The sequence below is a fragment of the Ixodes scapularis genome, unplaced genomic scaffold (genome assembly GCF_016920785.2).
Source record: "Ixodes scapularis isolate PalLabHiFi unplaced genomic scaffold, ASM1692078v2 PGA_scaffold0__279_contigs__length_252992795, whole genome shotgun sequence".
Taxonomy (NCBI): domain Eukaryota; kingdom Metazoa; phylum Arthropoda; class Arachnida; order Ixodida; family Ixodidae; genus Ixodes; species Ixodes scapularis.
The window spans coordinates 132,155,463-132,164,410 of NW_024609835.1; positions in this window are offsets into that span (position 1 = coordinate 132,155,463).

Here is an 8,948-nt window from a genome sequence, read left to right on the forward strand (position 1 = left end):
CTCTTGAGGCTGCGTGATTGGCTCCATCGGTTTGTATAGCGACGGCTGTGGAGAGCAAAAGGAAGTAGAGACCTTTGCGAAAATCGCCTTCTGCGCGCAGTCATCTTTTGCCTGCTGGGCTATGGAAACCCTTCCGAGTATGCGCTGTAGCTCTGCTGTGCTGTATATCGGTCACTGCGCATACGTCCACTGCTGAGTGACTTGGAATTTCTCGCCCGAGTAATAAGCGATGCAAAGGTCTATACTCTGCGGATCGGATTTAGTCTTCGTCCTTCGGAAAGATAAATGTGTAACATAAATTATGGCAATAAAACAGATCTTCGCATTATTTTGGAGAAACGCGTGTTACGTGCCGTGCTCTGCGACCTCCATATTTACTTCGTTTCATCTTAAGTCCAGACGTGGCGAACGGTGCACGAGCTGATCGGACCAATCAGACAACGTCGAAAGCGCACCATCATAGTGATAGTCACGTTTCCGGGCTGTACAACACTAGAGCGCACGACACAACAGCGCCGACAGTAGAGCGCCATGACTTTAGGGTGCGTGACACGAGAGCGCCGCGACGTAAGAGCGCGCGACTAGAGAGCGCTGCGACGTTAGCGTGCGCGACTCGAGAGTGCAGCGACATGCTCGCGTGTCATTAGAGCGCCAGTCACGAGAGCGCGTAACCAGTCCAACGCGAGTGGCCCGACCGGACCGACCACTTGTTCGGGCATCGCGTGTTTTATGTGAAATTGGCGGGAATTTACGCCGTGGCATTCAGCAAGGTCATTGCAAAATGAGCCGACGAGATGTTTGTGTGTGACAAACCAAAAAGCATTACAAAAAGCTGACAGCAGAAAAAAAAAAAAAGAAATTGAATATCTGCAGCGTTTAGTTTAGCAGAAAAGAAAAAAATTCCAGCTGATTTAGCTTGATTAGTTCTAAGATTTTATGTCTCACAGATTCGCAGGGGAGGTTTTCCTGTATCCATTAAAGGGTTGGAAAGTTCTGCATCCTATAACATTGCGGAGAGCTTTCCTTCGATTAGTTTTTTCTGATAGTTTTTAGCGGTGAGCTTTCTTCACTACGGTCATGGACGTCGCAATACTATTTACAATTCTGTGAGGGACGACTAAATAGCCGCCAAATAGATCGGAGCCCAAGTGCCTGTCAAGAATAGACCAACTATAGCAAAAAGTAAACTATTTATAGTATATGCGAGAGGCGCAGGGCAGCACTGTGAAGAAATCTTAGACTCGCTGCTCCTCCCAGTTCTGCAGACAGTCTCGGTACCTCAATGCCCCAACCCACTCCCCTGCTTCCATTTCTCTCCGATGTCAGTAACCAATATACCTATTGCTAAATTACCCAAGCATCGAGGAGAATGCAGGGATTGGTGCTCCACGCGCCGCACGTGCTGGCCTGAGCCGTAGTAACTTCTCTAAAGCAAATACCTAAAACAAATTGCATTTGCAGACGCGTTCGTCAACACTTTATTTTGGTTATTTACTTCGAATCTTTTATACGGGGAAGGCGTGCGCGTGTGGCGCGTGGAACACCAATCTCTGCATTCTCCTTGATGCTTGGGTAATATGGCAATAGGTTTATTGGTTAGAAAGAATAGTATCTGTTTCATTTTTTATTTTTTTTATTAAAGGCAAATTTAATCAATCGAAAATCCCCAATACTCCGATCCGATGAGTCGCACAATTTGTTCTGTCTGTCGTGAGTACATCACACATTTTGCGGTGTTCGCTCAACTGGGGTGCGCTCTCGTGTCGCGTGCTCACTTGGTCGTGCACTCTCGCGACAGGTATCAAGCGCGATACTGCCGCAGCGCCCTCGGGTCGCGCGCTCTAACGCCGGCGCTCTAACGTCGGCACTCTAGTGTCGCGAGCTCTAACTGCTCATTCACACTGGAAGCGGATGCGTGCGCAAAGCGGTTGCGAACGCGGTTGTATAAAGATCCAGTACAATTGCACGCGCACTTGATGTCATCGTGTGCGCGTGCAATTGTACTGGATCTTTATACAACCGCGTTCGCAACCGCTTTGCGCACGCATCCGCTTCCAGTAAGAATGAGTGGTTAGGGCCCTCTCCCACGTTTCTGTACGCGTACTATCATCGCTGGGCCGGTCGTAAACAAGCTAAAGAATGTATAGTGAATTGTGCTCTTGACGCTGTTTGATTAGACCCGTTATGTCTGGACTTTACCTGAAACGAAGTATAGGTACTGCAGTTTGATTTATCTACCGACGTCGCATTTTGGTATGGTGATGTCTTTTTTTTTTAAAGAATACCAAAGTTAAGTTTCGTCTAAACACTTATTGGAAGCGTGAGTGAGGGCTGCGGGTAAATGTTTGGCGCTGATTCTTTGCCGTGTCTCCTATAAGGAGTATTTAAGAGCGATTGAAAAGCATAAATCATTGCAATGGCGATTAAGCTAGTGATTGTGATTTGTTCCCGTTTTACTTTTAGCGTAAAAAACAATGAGAGTTAGGCACTTAGATGAATACCATCTCGGAAAAGAAATGTGATTTGTTTCTTCGTAAAGCGCCACAAGCAGTAATGAAGTGTGAATACGAAATTAATCAGGGGACGTGAAGGGAAGCCCCCTACTCCCGGAAAAAAAGTTGTGAGCTTATTTATCAAGAATATGAACTCTGTGTCTTCAAGTTAGTACAGGTATATATCAAGGAGTTCAAAAAATTAAAATTAGGAACGCATTCAGTGGAGCTATAGCAAGAAGCACAACACGCTGGGCTAAAATCTGCAAACTGTACTAACAATACTCTTTAAATAATATAATTACCCAGGTTGTTCATATAAAATAGATTGTTCGCATACAATAGGTTGTTCGTAGATAATTGACACGCAACGGTATCCTCGGTAAGAGACCTTCCTCCAGGCGAATCTCCTGTAGTTTGCAGTTGGCAGAGCATACTTCTGAATCGGCACTTTTGCCGAAAGGCAAAAGCACACGCTAGGCCTTTACTCAGTTTTCGACCTCGGCCCAGGGACCACAAAGTCCAGTCTGGGAAGGGAGCGTCTCTTCTGACCAGGGCTCGAACCCCTACTCTTGCCGAGGAGCACGATCCCCTGTCCCTGGGGTCTCCCGCCGGGCATCCCCAGATATGGCTGACAGGCCCCAATTAACTCATTTAACGGGAATCGATGAAGGACAGATGCACTTTCCATTCAAGATGTCAGGACACTCCCTCCGTCCAGGGCCTTTAGGACGGTGAAAAGCCAATTGACCCTTCTTCAGGGAAAACTGGCTCCTGCTGTGCACGTACAGATTAGTGGTCTTAACGAAGCACCGTTAATGGTCAGCTAAAGACTAATATGAAACAAAAATTAAAAGTTGGTCGATTGGAAAAAGTCTGGAATCGTGTCAAAAACTCTGCTTGATCCTTCCTCCGCTTGTGCATTTTTTTTTCACTAGGTCCGGGTAGTGAAAGAGTCAACCACGATTAGCACATATTCGATTGCTTCAGGCATCCATCAATTTTATGAGAAGCGAATTTGTTCTTAGCAGTACCTTGCCAGGCCAAACTTCTAGATTTAGAAAGAAATATGGGTGATATAGTGTCTTCTGGATAGCCAAGATACACTCGTTGAATAAGGCGGGGATCGGGATAAATGATTAAAACGTGGCTGTGGGCCATGCCATAGCGCGTTTATAGACGCGATGACATCGTAGCTTGTTACTCTGCCTTCAAAGTTTTTATTGATAACAACAGGTTGGCTCAATTGACGTAAAATACATCACCCATTCCACATAATAATTTTGCATTCTTAAACGCCGACGACCAGACCCGAGATTCTGCAAGGCAGAAGATCGTCCTCACCATGGGGGCGGAAAAAACAGGCAACGGTGGACAGTGTAGTCGGGGGGAGGGGAGGAAGCGGGGGGAAAAGTGGAAAGCGCGAATTTGTCGTCGGTCTTTAAGAGAAATATAACGTTTATTATACTTGATTGTGGGGTATAATCGCTGCTTAAATGGCTTTATTTTCTTAATCGGGTGTCTAGAGTGTCGAACCGGAACTGAACCGAACGGAAAACTGGAACCGAACTGTTATTTTCAGCCGAACCGAAACTGAACGGAACCGAAATCTTCGCGGCCATCTTGGAACTGAACCGGAATTGAGCCGGAAATAAATTTAACGGTATCCGGTTCAAAACGGTTTAACTTAATTCTTTTTGTAATACTAAAAACGAATATTTGAGACTAAAAATTGGCAGAGCTCTGTATTTCTGTGTATTGATCATATCGTCACATACAGAATTAGTATAAGGTGTTGTGGGGTTTCGTGCCACTTTTCTATTCACACTCTGATTAATCGTGTGTCACTTGATACCACTGTGAAATAATCTCCCGTCACGTGACTTACTGCATCAAGCCGATTTAGGTTGAGAACATCATTAGGTTCATTAGAGTTGTTGACACCGTGACGTAGTCAAGCGACTCAACGCATCAAGACGATTTAGGTTGAGCATTTCACTAGATTCATTAGAGCTGTTGACACAGTGACGTCACATGACATCACGACTTCGCACAACGAATCACATGACACCGTGAAGTATTTGATTTTCATGAGCCCGAGTCTAGTGCTGTGGATCATGCATCAATTAGCATCGCCAAACATTTGGCCAATGGCTGATGTTCAATCACAGGTGAGAATAAAAAAACTAACAATGTCTGAAGCTCAGCTCATGCTCTAAGCTTTGCCAACCCCAGTTTATGACAATGATGAACACTGAGAGTATATAATTAGCGTCAGGTCACGTGGACGCTTGTTCTAAATGCGAATAGAGGAGGAAAGAGTTGTGTCTTTCCTTTATTTTTCTGCATCTTTCATTGCGCGCAGAGGACAACTAACGGGAGTTTTTCCCAAGCTATGAACATCAGGGATTAGTTCTTAGCGGTATTTACTGAAAGAACAACAAGTCTGCACAACCTAATTTACATATGCACAATATTAAGGCACCCAAACGTGTTTTCGTTGCCACTGTACTTCCTCAGAAAGTAGTTCCGTAGAATAGAACCATTAAAAGGACTAAATGAAACTTATTAAATCGACGTTACAAAGAACTAAAATTGCTTACGGGAGGGATACATGAAAATAAGGATCTCAGAGGGACGGCCGATTGTTGGCTGCCACTCCAAGTCTTACAGGATTTTTATTCTCAAGTGGCTTCGACCACTTTCGTACCTTGCTTAAACTTTGCGATTTTTTATTGCAAAATAAAAGCAGTTGAGGAGAACTTATAGCAATTGGCATAAACATAATTGTTGGTTTAACACAACCAATCGGAAGAGAGGGTCTCTCAAGAGTAAAAAATATTCTTTAGAGAAACAACAGGAAAAGGTGGAAAATAAAAATAAAGGGGGGTGGTATTTAAAAAAAAAAAAAAAAACGTTTCGTAAAGGTTGCTCTGCCCCGTATCTTCGGCGTAGACCAGAAAAGGTGATCCCGGTAGCTACTTTGTCTGCAAAAACACTTTCGCCATAAGGCTCGGTTTCAGTGTGGCAGACGCTTGCGCCGTTCCTCACAACACTGCGCCAAGCAAGAATAATTTGTGTGTATGAAATACGTGGCTGGCACTAAGCGCGAACCTACTGCAGCGTGCATTTTGCACCACCGGATCTGATTTTCTCAGCAAGAACCAATCGCAATGACCACCAGCTTATAGGGGATATTCACTACTCACCATAATTGAAGGCACTGTGTAGAGCGCATGCTTAGAAGCAGCTCCCGTTATTAGGCTGCTAAAACCAAAAATCGTGATAATGTAGAATGCACAAAGCAAAAAAAAAGTGAAAGCCGCTTACAACTCCATGTAACGCCGAATTAGAGCGCAGCTCTTGAGGAGGAGGAGGGAAGGGTACTGGGGGGGGGTTTAACTAACCAGGGGGGTCACGTGACCTTGGGGGTCACGTGACCCCCCCAATGCCGAAGATGTCATCACTGACGTCACTGATGACGTCATCAGTAACGATGACGATGCGGATACCGATGACGTCATTAGTGACGTCACTGATGACTTCACCAGTGAGGATGACGATGACGATGCGGATGCCGGTGACGACATCAGTGATGTCACTGATGACGTCATCAGTGATGGTGACGATGACGATGCGGATGTCGGTAACGTCATCAGTGATGATGACGATGACGATGCGGATGCCGGTGACGTCATCAGTGATGATGACGATGACGATGTGGATGCCGGTGACGTCATCAGTGACGTCACTAATGACGTCATCAGTGATGATGACGTCATCAGTGAAGATCACGATGACGATGTGGATGCCGGTGACGTCATCGGGGGTCACGGGACATCGGCGGGGGTCACGTGACCTCGGGGGGGTCACGTGCCCCCCACGAGGTCACATGACCCTGGTGGGGGCTCGCGCGGTGCATTATGGGACATTTCCCATAATGCACCGCGCGGTTACGCCGACGGCGACGGCGACGCCGACGCCGCTCAAGCCGGAAACGGGCCCCTAAGAGCTGCGCTCTAAAACAAGAAAAAGAAGCTGTTGAAGTTCGTTATAAGTACGCGCTCAGCAGTCACGCACACAGACATGGCCGCCAGTGAATACTCCCTATAGTGCGATGACGACACGTGCAACCAATGTTAGACAGTTCAGTTTTCTGGTGATATGCGATGTTCGCAATACTATGAAAAGTAGATGTCCAAATTGTAAAGCTGTGCAGTGTATATGTATAGAAGTCTTGCGATAATATACGGCAGCCTAATAAAACGTTACAGAGCATGACTGATACAGCACAAAGTTGTCAAATGAGGGCCCAAACCTAGTGCACGTATATTCGAACATACTCTTAGAAACAAATCTAGTAGCTGCAGCAGTTACTATCCTTTTCTGACTGTTATTGGCTTTTTACAGCTTTACAAGCTCACAAGCGTGATAGGTAGTAAAACGTCAGTAAGTGCAGTAGCTAATACATTTTTTCGGACCCTTAGTACTATTTTGCTATCCATTTGCTATCTCAAAGGACCGACAGGTAGTAATTGCAACTGCTATACCGGAAGCGAGAGCATGGCTCCTGGGAACCTTTGGGAACGCTGTTTTATAAACTATAGCAAGCAGTTATTGTGTGTACCTTTACTTCTTGGTAAGATATACATTCCTTTGTGTGTTTAGCAACAATATTGGAGAAAAAGATTGGTGCGAAAACAGCACCATATATGTTATATCGTTCATAAACGACGTGGTAACTGACCATCCGACTTCTTTCAAAGGGTCAGTATAAAAGACACATGGGTAGACATTTGGCCCAGCGACTGGCTTCGTGTCGTCGCGTGTGTTTTGTGCGTCTGTGTCATATGTGTTATAATATTTTTTTCTGCGTTAAACGTATAACACGCGGGCAAGTGCATGTAAGCAGCGTGAAAAAAAAAATAAAGACGTTTGCAATTCACTGTAATTCCTAATTAAAGCGCAGCCCCTGAGGAGCAGGAGGGGATGGTACGGAGGAGAGGGTGCGCCCAACCTGTACCTCTGTACCCTCCCCTCCTCCTCTCCTGCTCCCCTCCCATTTAGCGAAAAATTTACCAATATTATCCGGCTAAATTTAGCGGGAAATCTAGCGAAAAGTTCTCTGCTCAATTTAGCGGGCAAACTGAATTGGCGCTGAGTTCACGTGACGTCAATTTCCTTTCTAAATTCAGCGGAGAAATGTTTCCGCTATATTTAGCGGAAAAGGTTTTCCACTAAATTTCCCATGACGCTACGAGGGGGTAATTTTTCTGCTGAATTTGCCAGGAAATTTTTCGGCTAAATTAGCGGAAATTGTTTCCGGGTTGAGTGGCGGTACGTGTTACGTCACGTGACGTCCCACGTGACGTCATGTGTGACGTCACGAGGGTAAAATTTTCCGCTAAATTTGGCGGGAAATTTTACCACTAAATTTTGCGGGAAATGTTTTCCGGCAAGTGTGACGCCTTTATGGGAAACGTCCCATAATGCAACGCGCGCTCACGGTGACGGCTACGGCGACGTCGCTCAACCCGGAAACAAAATCTACTCCCACGATACTGCTTTCTTTTGCCAATTCTGAATTTGACGTTGACTAGCGGCACCTGGGCTGCGGGTAGTGGTTAGTAGGTCTTGCGAAATTGGTGCCAGTTACTTGCGAAAGGTAGGGAAAAGATACTGAGTTGGCTATTAACCGTTACTAGCTTCTTGACCTAGTAACCGTTACCACGTACTGCTACTATTGTATCTAGTAACATATGTGACGAGCAGTTACTAGCGTTTTCCTAGTAAATACTACTGTCTTCTTTTTCTTTTGGGGGGGGGGGGGAGTGTAACATTAGTCCCCCGAGGCGGTATTTCGCGGACTTTTGATTTCGTGCAAGCTGATGGTTAAAAGCGATTTATGTTAGGATTATGCAGATCTTCGTTGGTCCTTCGCGGTATTTATGTGTCATTAGGAAAATCATTACATCTCTCTGCATTCATTTTTGCAATCAGGCGTCGTGTATCGGATTCTTTTAAAGAATGCCTTTTATTATCTCTCTTTATGCACATTTTGTGTATATGCTTTCAGATCTATCACCTGAGCAGACAGTCCTTTTTGGCATACCACGCGACCCGGTGTTTCACACGAACCTACAACGAACAAACGAGCACGTTTCTGCAGATCGGCACAACAGCTGCCGGGTTTTCGAGTATCGACCTCCCGTGTCGGTCTCAAGCTGATAAGGAAAGTCCATACAGTGAAATTTATGAGTGATAGTAAAATATATTTAATCATTGACTCATAATTTGATAACACAAATTAAGGGCCGATCACCTTAAAGATTTTACATCATAAGTAAATGCTCCCTCGAGGTATCCTGAAAGATGCTCGGCAAATCTTTTCCCGCGTTTTTATCCTCGATAGGCTCCTCAGAGCCTTAAACAAAGGGTCTGATTTCAAGCTGATTT